Genomic DNA, 14433 nt, shown 5'->3' on the forward strand with positions numbered 1-14433 from the left:
GGAGTTTTCATGACGTGTGGATATGTGTGTTGAGAGAGAGAGACAGAGACAGACAGAGAGACATTAGGGCTGAAATGGGAATCTCCTTCTCCTTCTTATTGATGGATACTAGAGGACAGGACCACCAGGACTTCCAAGGAGGGCAGGGCTTCAGACTACCTTCAGCCCAGGTAAAAGCATGCTGAGGGGGCTAGCTGCCCCACACACCACCCCCTTTCCTCTCCCCTCTTATGGAGCTCTATTTATTACACCACTGGCGTGGGAGAGAGAGAATGAAAGAGGGATTGAGAGAGAGAGAGTGAGAATGAAAGAGGGAGTGAGAGAGAGAGAGAGAGAGAAAGAGGGAGTGTGAGAGAGAGAGAGAATGAAAGAGGGAGTGAGAGAGAATGAAAGAGGGAGTGGGAGAGAGAGAGAGAATGAAAGAGGGAGGGAGAGAGAATGAAAGAGGGAATGGGAGAGAGATAGAATGAAAGAGGGAGTGAGAGAGAGAATACAAGAGGGAGAGAGAGAGAATAAAAGAGGGAGAGAGAGAGAGAATGAAAGAGGGAGTGAGAGAGAGAGAAAGAGGAAATGGGAGAGAGAGAGAATGAAAGAGGGTGTGTGAGAGAGAGATTATCTACTCTTGCTTTGGCAATGTTAACATATGTTTCCCATGCCAATAAAGCCCTTCAATTGAATTGAATTGAGATGCAGACACTTGGAACAGAAGGTTGTTTTACAATAAAAGTGATCTTTGGGTTGAACAATGCACTGTTGTTAATTTCTATTTGCAGAAAAGCCTTTGATGGGGGGCTTGTCTTGTGCTGTGCTGCAAGGCGTCTTCAATCAACGATGTTGATACAGGGCCTCACTCTGTCCTGTTTGCCATTTGGACACGACTGAGGAACTTGATGATGCGGTCCCAGTGCCATCGCTTGTTTGCGATTCCCATTATTGCCCCTCTGTGTTAAAAGATTCTCTTCGGTGACGGGTATTCTTGGGTGGATAATACGGATCACGTTGTTATTGCTTAAGAATACGCGTAGTCGAGGAGAGTCCTCTTCTTCTTCTTCTGCAGTCTCTGCTGCTGAGGACAATGATCAGATAGAAGCAGGCCAAACCTGTTTCCTTCTATAACTGAGGCTTTCTGGCTGGTACACGGAAACACCAACCATGGAGAATGACTGACAACCAATTGATGTGAACATCATCATGTCCGGGTTATGAAAGTGTATTTGCATATATCCAATGATGCATTATGTATTTTTGTATTGGGTGGTATATATGCAGCAGTGAGTGTGTACTTCCTGGGCTTCTGATACAACAGATAGTGCTGTTGAATAGTCATAGTCGAGGCTGCATGGCCCCTGGTTCTTTCTCATGCAAATCTCTCTAATCTATTTATTATCAATCCTCCAGACCAAGCACTCTTTACCTCCTTCTCCTCTTTTTTTTATGGAAATTGTTTTTGAAATGACATTTCTAGGTTTTTCCAGATGAAAGAGCTGCCTGCCACATTCCACACTTTTGGGGTCCAAGACAACAAAATGTCCATCGTGCTAGCGACAGCTCAATTTATGCATTTGGAGGAGAGTGGTTTCAGAGATAAATAATTACCATAGGCTCAAATTGACTATAAGCAGGTTTTCCGTGTTACCATACAAATAGTATGAATATGTATCAGTCAGTCCCACAGGACTGATGCGTGGTGCATTCTGAACCTTAACACCCATGTAACATCTATTTAAACATCATGCTAGGATCAACAGGATTTCCAGAGCCTTCAACTCAGACATGTCAACTCTCATAATCTTACAATCATAATCTGATTACACTCAAAAAACATATCGTTTTTTTAATGCTTTGCATATCATGGTATTTAAATGTAAAATTATGATTCATCTTTTTTTCACAGGTATTATAAACATTTTACAAATGTAAAAGAAAATTTCAAAATCATCAGTCTGTCAAATATGCTCACGATTAATATTATACAAAATACATTTAATCAATTATATTAGCTAATACCATTTAAATTATTTTAGAGAACACAATTACATATTTACTGCTTGGTTCACATAATAACTATCACTCTATTTGTAACGATAGAAATTCCAATGAATCTGTGAGTGAAAGTGTAGAAGTAAAAACATTACAAGGAACACAACAGCCTTGGCTGGCCCCATATTTCACCGTTAAAAACATTACAAGGAACTCAATAAGCTTGGTTGGCCCCATATTTCACCGCTAAGAACATTACAAGGAACACAACACGCTTGGTTGGCCCCATATTTCACCGCTAAGAACATTACAAGGAACACAACAAGCTTGGTTGGTCCCATTTTTCAAAACTAGTGGAACTACATAACTGAAAAGATCATATCAAAGTTGCCTTTCTATTTCTCCTTCCCTTCTGTAGTGAATCCAGGTTATATCAGGAAATACGTCTACAGTGAGAAACAGAACAGGTTATTTCAGGAAAGACATCAACGGGGAGAAAGATAACAGGTTATTTCAGGAAAGACATCTACAGGGAGAAAGATAACAGGTTATTTCTTGAAAGACATCTACAGGGAGAAAGATAACAGGTTATTTCAGGAAAGACATCAACGGGGAGAAAGATAACAGGATATTTCAGGAAAGACATCAACGGGGAGAAAGATAACAGGATATTTCAGGAAAGACATCAACGGGGAGAAAGATAACAGGTTATTTCAGGAAAGACATCAACGGGGAGAAAGATAACAGGTTATTTCAGGAAAGACATCAACGGGGAGAAAGATAACAGGATATTTCAGGAAAGACATCAACGGGGAGAAAGATAACAGGATATTTCAGGAAAGACATCTACAGGGAGAAAGATAACAGGATATTTCAGGAAAGACATCAACGGGGAGAAAGATAACAGTGTCACGCCCTGGCCTTAGTATTCTTTGTTTTCTTTATTATTTTAGTTAGGTCAGGGTGTGACATGGGTATTTATGTGGGTTTTGTAGTGTCCAGGGTGATTGTAAGGTTTAGGGGGTTTATTTAGAGTAGTTGGGTTTATGTTTAGTATAGTTGTCTAGCAGTGTCTATGTTGTGTGTAGTTGTTCTAGGAAAGTCTATGGTTGCCTGAATGGGTTCCCAATTAGAGACAGCTGGTTTCTGTTGTCTCTGATTGGGAGCCATATTTAGGGTAGCCATAGGCTTTAGTTTGTTGTGGGGAATTGTCTATGTCTGAACGTTTGTAGCATGTGTGTGTGCACTACGTTTATTAGCTTCACGGTCGTTTATTTGTTTTGTTAGTTTGTAAGTGTTTTGTTTCGTTTTGCCTTCTTCTATAATAAAAGGAAGATGGCTTATTTTCCACATGCTGCGTTTTGGTCCGTCTCTCCTCCACACGATCGTGACAGAATTCCCCACCACAACAGGATCAAGCAGCATGATCAGAACCAACAACAGCGGCAAAGTAAACAGGACTCATGGACATGGGAGGAGATCCTGGACGGCAAAGGACCCTGGACTCAGCCAGGGGAATATCGCCGTCCCAAAGCGGAGCTGGAGGCAGCGAAAGCGGAGAGGCGGTTTTATGAGGCAAAGGCAAGGCAGAGTGGCTGGAAGCCTGTGAGTAACACCCAAAAATTTCTTGGGGGGGGGATAAAGGGGAGTGTGGCGAAGCCGGGTTGGATACCTGAGCCAACTCCCCGGGCTTGCCGTGGAGTAAGAGGGCGTCGTACTGGTCAGACACCGTGTTATGCGGTAAAGCGCACGGTGTCCCCAGTACGCGTGCTTAGCCCAGTGCGGGCTATTCCACCTTGCCGCACTGGGAGGGCTAGGTTGGGCATCGAGCCGAGTGCCATGAAGCCGGCCCAACGTATCTGGTCTCCAGTACGTCTCCTCGGGCCGGCGTACATGGCACCAGCCTTACAGGTGGTGTCCCCGGTTCGCCTGCATAGCCCAGTGCGGGCTATTCCACCTCGCCGCACTGGCAGGGCTACGGGGACCATTCAACCTGGTGAGGTTGGGGAGGCTCGGTGCTCAAGAGCACGTGTCCTCCTTCACGGTCCGGTATATCCGGCGCCACCTTCCCACCCCAGCTCAGTACCACCAGTGCCTACACCACGCACCAGGCTTCCAGTGCATCTCCAGAGCCCTGTTCCTCCTCCACGCACTCTCCCTATGGTGCGTGTCTCCAGCCCAGTGCCTCCAGTTCCGGCACCACGCACCAAGCCTCCTGTGCGTCTCCAGAGCCCTGTACGCACTGTTCCTTCTCCCCGCACTCGCCCTGAGGTGCGTGCCCTCAGCCCGGTACCTCCAGTTCCGGTACCACGCACCAGGCCTAGAGTGCGCCACGAGAGTCCAGTGTGCCCTGTTGTTGTTCCCCGCACTAGCCTGAAGGTGCGTGTCCTTAGCCCGGTACCTCCTGTTCCGGTACCACGCACCAGGCCTATAGTGCGTCTCAGCCGGCCAGAGTCTGCCGTCTGCCCAGCGGCGCCTGAACTGCCCGTCTGCCCAGCGGCGCCTGAACTGCCCGTCTGCCCAGCGGCGCCTGAACTGCCCGTCTGCCCAGCGGCGCCTGAACTGCCCGTCTGCCCAGCGGCGCCTGAACTGCCCGTCTGCCCAGCGGCGCCTGAACTGCCCGTCTGCCCAGCGGCGCCTGAACTGCCCGTCTGCCCAGCGGCGCCTGAACTGCCCGTCTGCCCAGCGGCGCCTGAACTGCCCGTCTGCCCAGCGGCGCCTGAACTGCCCGTCTGCCATACGCCGTCTGAACTGTCCGTCTGCCATGAGCCTGCAAAGCCGCCCGTCTGCCATGAGCCTGCAAAGCCGCCCGTCTGCCATGAGCCTACAGAGCCGTCCGCCAGACAGGAGCCGCTAGAGCCTTCCGCCAGACCGGATCAGCCAGAGCCTTCCGCCAGACCGGATCAGCCAGAGCCTTCCGCCAGACCGGATCAGCCAGAGCCTTCCGCCAGACCGGATCAGCCAGAGCCTTCCGCCAGACCGGATCAGCCAGAGCCTTCCGCCAGACCGGATCAGCCAGAGCCTTCCGCCAGACCGGATCAGCCAGAGCCTTCCGCCAGACCGGATCAGCCAGAGCCTTCCGCCAGACCAGAGCCTTCCGCCAGCCATGACCGTCCAGAGCCGTCAGCGAGCCATGACCGTCCAGAGCCGTCAGCGAGCCATGACCGTCCAGAGCCGTCAGCGAGCCATGACCGTCCAGAGCCGTCAGCGAGCCATGACCGTCCAGAGCCGTCAGCGAGCCATGACCGTCCAGAGCCGTCAGCGAGCCATGACCGTCCAGAGCCGTCAGCGAGCCATGACCGTCCAGAGCCGTCAGCGAGCCATGACCGTCCAGAGCCGTCAGCGAGCCATGACCGTCCAGAGCCGTCAGCGAGCCATGACCGTCCAGAGCCGTCAGCCAGCCATGACCGTCCAGAGCCGTCAACCAGCCAAGAGCGTCCAGAGCCAGCCAGCCAGGATCCGCCAGTCATTCTGGTGTTGCCCCTCATTCTGGTGTTGCCCCTCATTCTGGTGTTGCCCCTCATTCTGGTGTTGCCCCTCATTCCGGTGTTGCCCCTCATTCCGGTGCTGCTCCTTATCCTGGAGATGCCCCTTAATTTAGGTGGGGTTATTTGGAGGGTGGTCATTGTGGGGAGGCTACAGAAGCTGGGATTGACTATGGTGGGGTGGGGACCTCGCCCTGAGCCTGAGCCACCACCGTGGTCAGATGCCCACCCAGGCCCTCCCCTAGACTTTGTGCTGGTGCGCCCGGAGTTCGCACCTTAAGGGTGGGGGCTATGTCACGCCCTGGCCTTAGTATTCTTTGTTTTCTTTATTATTTTAGTTAGGTCAGGGTGTGACATGGGTATTTATGTGGGTTTTGTAGTGTCCAGGGTGATTGTAAGGTTTAGGGGGTTTATTTAGAGTAGTTGGGTTTATGTTTAGTATAGTTGTCTAGCAGTGTCTATGTTGTGTGTAGTTGTTCTAGGAAAGTCTATGGTTGCCTGAATGGGTTCCCAATTAGAGACAGCTGGTTTCTGTTGTCTCTGATTGGGAGCCATATTTAGGGTAGCCATAGGCTTTAGTTTGTTGTGGGGAATTGTCTATGTCTGAACGTTTGTAGCATGTGTGTGTGCACTACGTTTATTAGCTTCACGGTCGTTTATTTGTTTTGTTAGTTTGTAAGTGTTTTGTTTCGTTTTGCCTTCTTCTATAATAAAAGGAAGATGGCTTATTTTCCACATGCTGCGTTTTGGTCCGTCTCTCCTCCACACGATCGTGACAAACAGGTTATTTCAGGAAAGACATCTACAGTGAGAAACAGAACAGGTAATTTCAGAATAAACATCTACAGGGAGAAAGATAACAGGATATTTCAGGAAAGACATCTACAGGGAGAAAGATAACAGGATATTTCAGGAAAGACATCAACGGGGAGAAAGATAACAGGTTATTTCTTGAAAGACATCTACAGGGAGAAAGATAGGTTATTTCAGGAAAGACATCTACAGGGAGAAAGATAACAGGATATTTCAGGAAAGACATCAACGGGGAGAAAGATAACAGGATATTTCAGGAAAGACATCTACAGGGAGAAAGATAACAGGTTATTTCAGGAAAGACATCAACGGGGAGAAAGATAACAGGATATTTCAGGAAAGACATCTACAGGGAGAAAGATAACAGGTTATTTCAGGAAAGACATCAACGGGGAGAAAGATAACAGGTTATTTCAGGAAAGACATCTACAGGGAGAAAGATAACAGGTTATTTCAGGAAAGACATCTACGGGGAGAAAGATAACAGGTTATTTCAGGAAAGACATCTACAGGGAGAAAGATAACAGGTTATTTCTTGAAAGACATCTACAGGGAGAAAGATAACAGGTTATTTCAGGAAAGACATCTACAGGGAGAAAGATAAACAGGTTATTTCAGGAAAGACATCTACAGGGAGAAAGATAACAGGTTATTTCTTGAAAGACATCTACAGGGAGAAAGATAACAGGTTATTTCTTGAAAGACATCTACAGGGAGAAAGATAGGTTATTTCAGGAAAGACATCTACAGTGAGAAACAGAACAGGTAATTTCAGAATAAACATCTACAGGGAGAAAGATAACAGGTTATTTCAGGAAAGACATCAACGGGGAGAAAGATAACAGGTTATTTCAGGAAAGACATCTACAGGGAGAAAGATAACAGGTTATTTCTTGAAAGACATCTACAGGGAGAAAGATAGGTTATTTCAGGAAAGACATCAACGGGGAGAAAGATAACAGGATATTTCAGGAAAGACATCAACGGGGAGAAAGATAACAGGATATTTCAGGAAAGACATCTACAGGGAGAAAGATAACAGGATATTTCAGGAAAGACATCAACGGGGAGAAAGATAACAGGTTATTTCAGGAAAGACATCTACAGTGAGAAACAGAACAGGTAATTTCAGAATAAACATCTACAGGGAGAAAGATAACAGGATATTCCAGGAAAGACATCTACAGGGAGAAAGATAACAGGTTATTTCAGGAAAGACATCTACAGGGAGAAAGATAACAGGTTATTTCAGGAAAGACATCAACGGGGAGAAAGATAACAGGTTATTTCAGGAAAGACATCTACAGGGAGAAAGATAACAGGTTATTTCAGGAAAGACATCAACGGGGAGAAAGATAACAGGTTATTTCAGGAAAGACATCTACAGGGAGAAAGATAACAGGTTATTTCAGGAAAGACATCAACGGGGAGAAAGATAACAGGTTATTTCAGGAAAGACATCTACAGGGAGAAAGATAACAGGTTATTTCAGGAAAGACATCTACGGGGAGAAAGAAAACAGGTTATTTCAGGAAAGACATCTACAGGGAGAAAGATAACAGGTTATTTCTTGAAAGACATCTACAGGGAGAAAGATAACAGGTTATTTCAGGAAAGACATCTACAGGGAGAAAGATAAACAGGTTATTTCAGGAAAGACATCTACAGGGAGAAAGATAACAGGTTATTTCTTGAAAGACATCTACAGGGAGAAAGATAGGTTATTTCAGGAAAGACATCTACAGGGAGAAAGATAACAGGTTATTTCTTGAAAGACATCTACAGGGAGAAAGATAACAGGTTATTTCAGGAAAGACATCTACAGGGAGAAAGATAACGGGTTATTTCAGGAAAGACATCTACAGGGAGAAAGATAACAGGTTATTTCTTGAAAGACATCTACAGGGAGAAAGATAGGTTATTTCAGGAAAGACATCTACAGGGAGAAAGATAACAGGTTATTTCAGGAAAGACATCTACGGGGAGAAAGATAACGGGTTATTTCAGGAAAGACATCTACAGGGAGAAAGATAAACAGGTTATTTCAGGAAAGACATCTACAGGGAGAAAGATAACAGGTTATTTCAGGAAAAACATCAACGGGGAGAAAGATAACAGGTTATTTCAGGAAAGACATCTACAGGGAGAAAGATACCAGGTTATTTCAGGAAAGACATCTACGGGGAGAAAGATAACAGGTTATTTCAGGAAAGACATCAACGGGGAGAAAGATAACAGGTTATTTCAGGAAAGACATCTACGGGGAGAAAGATAACAGGTTATTTCAGGAAAGACATCAACGGGGAGAAAGATAACAGGTTATTTCAGGAAAGACATCTACGGGGAGAAAGATAACAGGTTATTTCAGGAAAGACATCTACAGGGAGAAAGATAACAGGTTATTTCAGGAAAGACATCTACAGGGAGAAAGATAACAGGTTATTTCAGGAAAGACATCTACGGGGAGAAAGATAACAGGGTATTTCAGGAAATACATCTACAGGGAGTATAAGGTTCTGTATTTGTTTTCTTAGTCAACCTTGTGTTCTGTTTCTTTGTGTTCTTGATCGTAGCTCTTTTGTTCATTGATTTCACCTGTGTTATTTACTCACCTGGTCTCATCAGCTCCTTATTTAGTTCAGTTCATTCTGTTTGTTCCTTTGTGAGGTGTTGTTCGTTTTGACTCTACTAAACCTTTTCCCAGCTCGTTTGTGAGAACCAGCTATAGCCTTCAGTCCTAGTTTTGAGTCACCTGCCTGTTTGCCTACCTGTGTATGACCATTGCTAGCCTGTGACCACGATTCCTGCCTTCTGCGAAGGCGAAATAAACAACTGCCGTGATCTGCGTGTGAATCTACACCTTTTTCTCCCTGAGTATTCATTAATGGAGAAAGAGACCAGGTTAAATCAGAAAAGACATCTACAGGAGAAAGAGACCAGGTTAAATCAGAAAAGACATCTACAGGAGAAAGAGACCAGGTTATTTCAGAAAATACATCTACAGGGAGAAAGGAGGGTGGACATATTTGTGATATTTTGTGCTTCAATGAATAATATGTATTTACTATTTTGAAACAGACCAGGCACTTGCTGCCTGGTCGTTAAGTAACCATGATCACGTGGCGTGGTCCGAATCAATTCAGTTGCTGAACCATTGTTTACCTCTTCCTTATCCTTTTGGCATTTTCTCTTGTCAGATTTACACTATATTACTAGCAGACAATGTCAATGAACATGCTATAGATAGAGAGTAAGAGTACCGTAGCCAATAGTAGCATGTATAGAGTCAGTGATTTTAGCATTACCTTTACTGAACACATCCTACCTTCCAAAAATAGTATTAGAAATGTATTTACTGTTCATGTGTTCTGACGTTCTATCAATGTTCTGCTTTCCTACAAAGTACACTGTAGTATCACGTACATGAAAATATTAAGTTGATAACATTTTCGAAAGAAATAGTCAATTAATTATTATAACAAATTACTAACATCCTTTAAATTCACTAAATATTTTACAGTTAAATACTTTACATTGGAAATCCAAACTCAACTGTCTGATAGTTCCAGTGGCGAGCCGTCATTGAGCTTCAACTGTTTAGCTAAAAAAATACAATGTGTTGCCTGTTTTGCATGTTATTTTGCCATTAAAACGTGTCAGATGTCAATTTGCAAACAATATAAAAAAATATATAATAATACATTGAGTTAATAAAGCTGAATACAAACTTGGTCTATTTTTTGATTTCTTGAATAAGGCAACTCCAAAATGCAGGTGTTTCAGCCTAGCTCAGTGCTTTCTGTGGTGGTGGGGCGGCCAGCGGAAAATACTGAGTGTAAGGGTTGGTAATGTTCTCTAGTTGCACCGTGATTGGCTCAGTGTTCTGTCACTCATGGGGACACTACGTCACCACAAAATCTACGGGGAGACTGATGACAATGATGACAATATTGGATGACATGATTTTCCAAAGGAGTGCCACCTTCCTGTTCAAGTACAGCACAACACGGTGAGACCAAAAATGTATTTTATGCTGCTGTATAAATGATGTAATATGCCAGGGAGATATGTATACTGTAGCTAAGAAAGTAATACTAAGTGTATGTTGTGCAATACTCTGTTAGTAGCCCATGTGCCTCACCCTAATCATTTGGTCTCTTTCCCCCTCATAATTTAGTCTACTGTTCTGACTTGGTGGTGCACATGTAGCCTACAGCCTGTTTTAGAGAAATGTCATCAAAAAACATTGTAAGAGCTTTCATTGTCTGTTTATGTGCCCCCTTTATTTATCCTACGGTTCTGACTTGGTGTACAGGGAGATATTGTAAGAACGGCCCATGTTCTGAATTCTGTCACTGTACATTTCAAAAGTGCTGAACAAATAGTTATATTGACTACGTCCGTCCGAAATCGCTCATCAATATCTTAATAAAAATTATTGATTGCCTCTTATCTGCTTGTAGTCCCTTTATGCCATAGTTTGTACATATCAAATGTCAGTAGAAACCACATTTGTTTAACCCTTGTGTGGTGTTCATGTTTTTGTTATTCACCCAATGTTCGCGGGTCTGGATGGATCCACAACATTATTGGGTTTTTAAAACAATACAGCATAACAATTTACGTAAAAATACTTAATACTTAGATGTTGACTTATATCAATTACAAGCAACGTAGACAGTATACATGGTTAATATTTGCCATTTACCTGCTAGAAAACATTTACCAATAAAAGTGCTATTTGTTTTTTTTATAATCAAGACATGGGTGGAATAAATCTTGTTAATCTTGAACAAATATAAATATAAACAAGGTTTTCATCACTATTCATGTTTATTGATTTGAACTGAACAAATTGGAAGGACACATTTTACACACAGTATTTTATGGAAATGAAAAATGAGCCCCATTGAACACTAATTAAGGCCGGCGTACACACCACATGAGGGACAGAGTTTTACTGTGTGTGTTGCAAATGTATTCCTTGCACTTGATGCATGTGTACAGTGTCTTCCTGTCCTTCTTGGGTCCACACACATCACATCACTTCTTCTTGTAGCTACAAGCTGTAATCTAGAATGATGAAAACACTTAGTTCAAGAATTTTACTAACATCTCACTCACTCAGAAATATAGTTACAGCAGGCCAAGGTAGGAAGGTCAGACACACACACATGCAACAACATCACTCACACTTACTACCTGTATTGTAGTTATTGGTTCTGTGGGTCGGGCAGCATCCTCCTCACGATGGCTGCAGAAGCTGGGGTCCTTGGGATATGTTGCCTCCTCTGGATTTAAGGTGTTACCAACGTCTTGCCCAGCTCCTCGAGAAAGAGCCGTCTCCTCTGGAGCTTCCCTCTGTTCCAATCTGGGTTCAACGCCATCCAGATGACAAACACGCTGTACGCCGAGATGTCCAACATGTTGAAGAATATCACAAGTGTCCAGCGTAGGGTTCTTCTTTTGCAGTTGTAGCCAGTCACCAGTTTGTCTAAATTGTTCAACCCTCCTTTTGTGGCATTGTAATCCTTTATCATTTCTGTTTTTTGATGTTCCTGGCCATAGCTTCTCCCATCCATATGCAGCGTACTCACGACTACCACATGTTTGTCTTTCTTTGGCATGTAGGTCAGTAGGGACGTGTCGGTCGTGAACACAAACGTAGAGGAATTGACAGGCCTGTTCCGTGTATTCAACAGGTGGGAGCTCTGGCTTGTTTTTTTCTTACTGTTCCTACCATCGTCATCTTCCTCTTGAGGAGCTCCTGTCCGAGCTTGTGCGAGGTAAAAAAGTAATCGCATGTGATATTGTGGCCATGGAGTCCCTGTGTCACGACCAGGACAATCCACATCCCTTGGTTCTTCTCGGGGGGGGGGGGGGGAGTTGCCCCACTGAGATTTACATGCTAAAATCACCACTGGATAGTTCAGATCCTGTCCTTTTTAATTCAGTTGTAGGTAAAATAGCATTTGCTTATTTAGTGACAATATGTTACACAAACAGCGTTGTAATTCAATCCCCATGCCCCATGTAATGTAAAAGTGCCTTGTTTTCATAAATAAAATGTGACTAAAGATACCCAACATTGTTTATGTACATTCTTGACATCACATCTACCCAGTCCTGTCTTGCAGTCCTTCAGACAGAGCACATCACTGTTCCCGGTTCAGTGATAGCTGATCTACTGGTGGCTGCTATTCTGTATAGAACATTTCATCCCCATTCACCAGATGACCATATTACATCCTAGTGAATGTCTGCACTCAGCCCCACGGGCGTCTTAGTGTGTCGTTTATGATGTAATCCTGTTAAAGCAGGGAGTTCACACTTTACACGAGACCCAAATGCTTTCTAGGTCCCTAAACAGTACACATGTTACACTAGACCCAAATGCTTTCTATGGTCCTAAACAGTTCACGCTTTACACTAGACCCAAATGCATTCTATGGTCCCTAAACAGTACACATGTTACACTAGACCCAAATGCTTTCTATGGTCCTAAACAGTTCACGCTTTACACTAGACCCAAATGCATTCTATGGTCCTAAACAGTTCACGCTTTACACTAGACCCAAATGCATTCTATGGTCCTAAACAGTTCACGCTTTACACTAGACCCAAATGCATTTTATGGTCCTAAACAGTTCACGCTTTACACTAGACCCAAATGCATTCTATGGTCCTAAACAGTTCACGCTTTACACTAGACCCAAATGCTTTCTAGGGTCCTAAACAGTACACATGTTACACTAGACCCAAATGCTTTCTAGGGTCCTGAACAGTAGAAACATTCCTTTATGTCCTTACATTCAAAACACCCAAAGGTAGAATTGATGGTATGATCAGGGATGTATTATGTTATGGTCAGGGATATGTTAATTTAACATTCCACATTAACTATAGAAAAGGTATTGTCAGAAAAGTATTTACAGCAAAATGTTATATTTATAGAGCAAATGTGTGTTTTAGGTCAGTATCAGATCTAATTAACATATGTTTTAGGTCAGTATCAGATCTAGTTAACATGTGTTTTAGGTCAGTATCAGATCTAGTTAACATGTGTTTTAGGTCAGTATCAGATCTAGTTAACATGTGTTTTAGGTCAGTATCAGATCTAGTTAACATGTGTTTAGGTCAGTATCAGATCTAGTTAACATGTGTTTTAGGTCAGTATCAGATCTAGTTAACATGTGTTTTAGGTCAGTATCAGATCTAGTTAACATGTGTTTTAGGTCAGTATCAGATCTAGTTAACATGTGTTTTAGGTCAGTATCAGATCTAGTTAACATGTGTTTTAGGTCAGTATCAGATCCAGTTAACATTTGTTTTAGGTCAGTATCAGATCTAGTTAACATGTGTTTTCGGTCAGTATCAGATCTAGTTAACATGTGTTTTAGGTCAGTATCAGATCTAGTTAACATGTGTTTTAGGTCAGTATCAGATCCAGTTAACATTTGTTTTAGGTCAGTATCAGATCTAGTTAACATGTGTTTTAGGTCAGTATCAGATCTAGTTAACATGTGTTTTAGGTCAGTATCAGATCCAGTTAACATTTGTTTTAGGTCAGTATCAGATCTAGTTAACATGTGTTTAGGTCAGAATCAGATCCAGTTAACATGTGTTTTTTTTATCTATGCATAGTCACATTAATTAACGTTACCTAGTACATGTACATACTACCTCAACTAACCGGTTGACCCTGTACCGGCACCCCCTGTACATATTGTCATTTTTTTTTACTGCTGCTCTTTAATTACTTGTGACTTTCATCTCTTATTCTTATCTGTATTTTTCTCAATTGCATTGTTGGTTAGGGGATCGTAAGTAAGCATTTCACTGTAATGTCTACACCTGTTGTTTTCAGCGCATGTGACTAATACAATTTGATTTGATTTGACTTAGATCAGTATGAGATCTAGTTAACGCTATATCTTTATCCATAATTTCCAGTCCACGCTATGTCCACAGAGTTAGGGGTTTGATGAAGGGACAAGTAAGGGTTCCGTCTAGTTAAATAAAGCTCTCCCATAGAGCGATTTAGCCTCTTAAAGCAAGCAGGTGCATATCTAAGACAGAGGATATCTTTTAATTTCATTAGATTGTCTCCAATTGCTGTGGCTCTAAATGCAGTGATAATATTAAATAGAAGACA

General features: G+C 43.2%; 1 long non-coding RNA gene across 1 annotated transcript; it reads left to right on the plus strand.

The window, feature by feature from the left end:
• The first annotated feature begins 8370 nt into the window (after positions 1-8370).
• LOC139531484 (uncharacterized) lies at positions 8371-10010 on the plus strand. The gene is made up of 2 exons (XR_011666368.1): positions 8371-9179; positions 9219-10010. It is a non-coding gene; the product is annotated as an uncharacterized lncRNA (long non-coding RNA).
• Positions 10011-14433: the final 4423 nt, after the last annotated feature.

Source organism: Salvelinus alpinus, chromosome 10, assembly GCF_045679555.1.
Source record: "Salvelinus alpinus chromosome 10, SLU_Salpinus.1, whole genome shotgun sequence".
Taxonomy (NCBI): domain Eukaryota; kingdom Metazoa; phylum Chordata; class Actinopteri; order Salmoniformes; family Salmonidae; genus Salvelinus; species Salvelinus alpinus.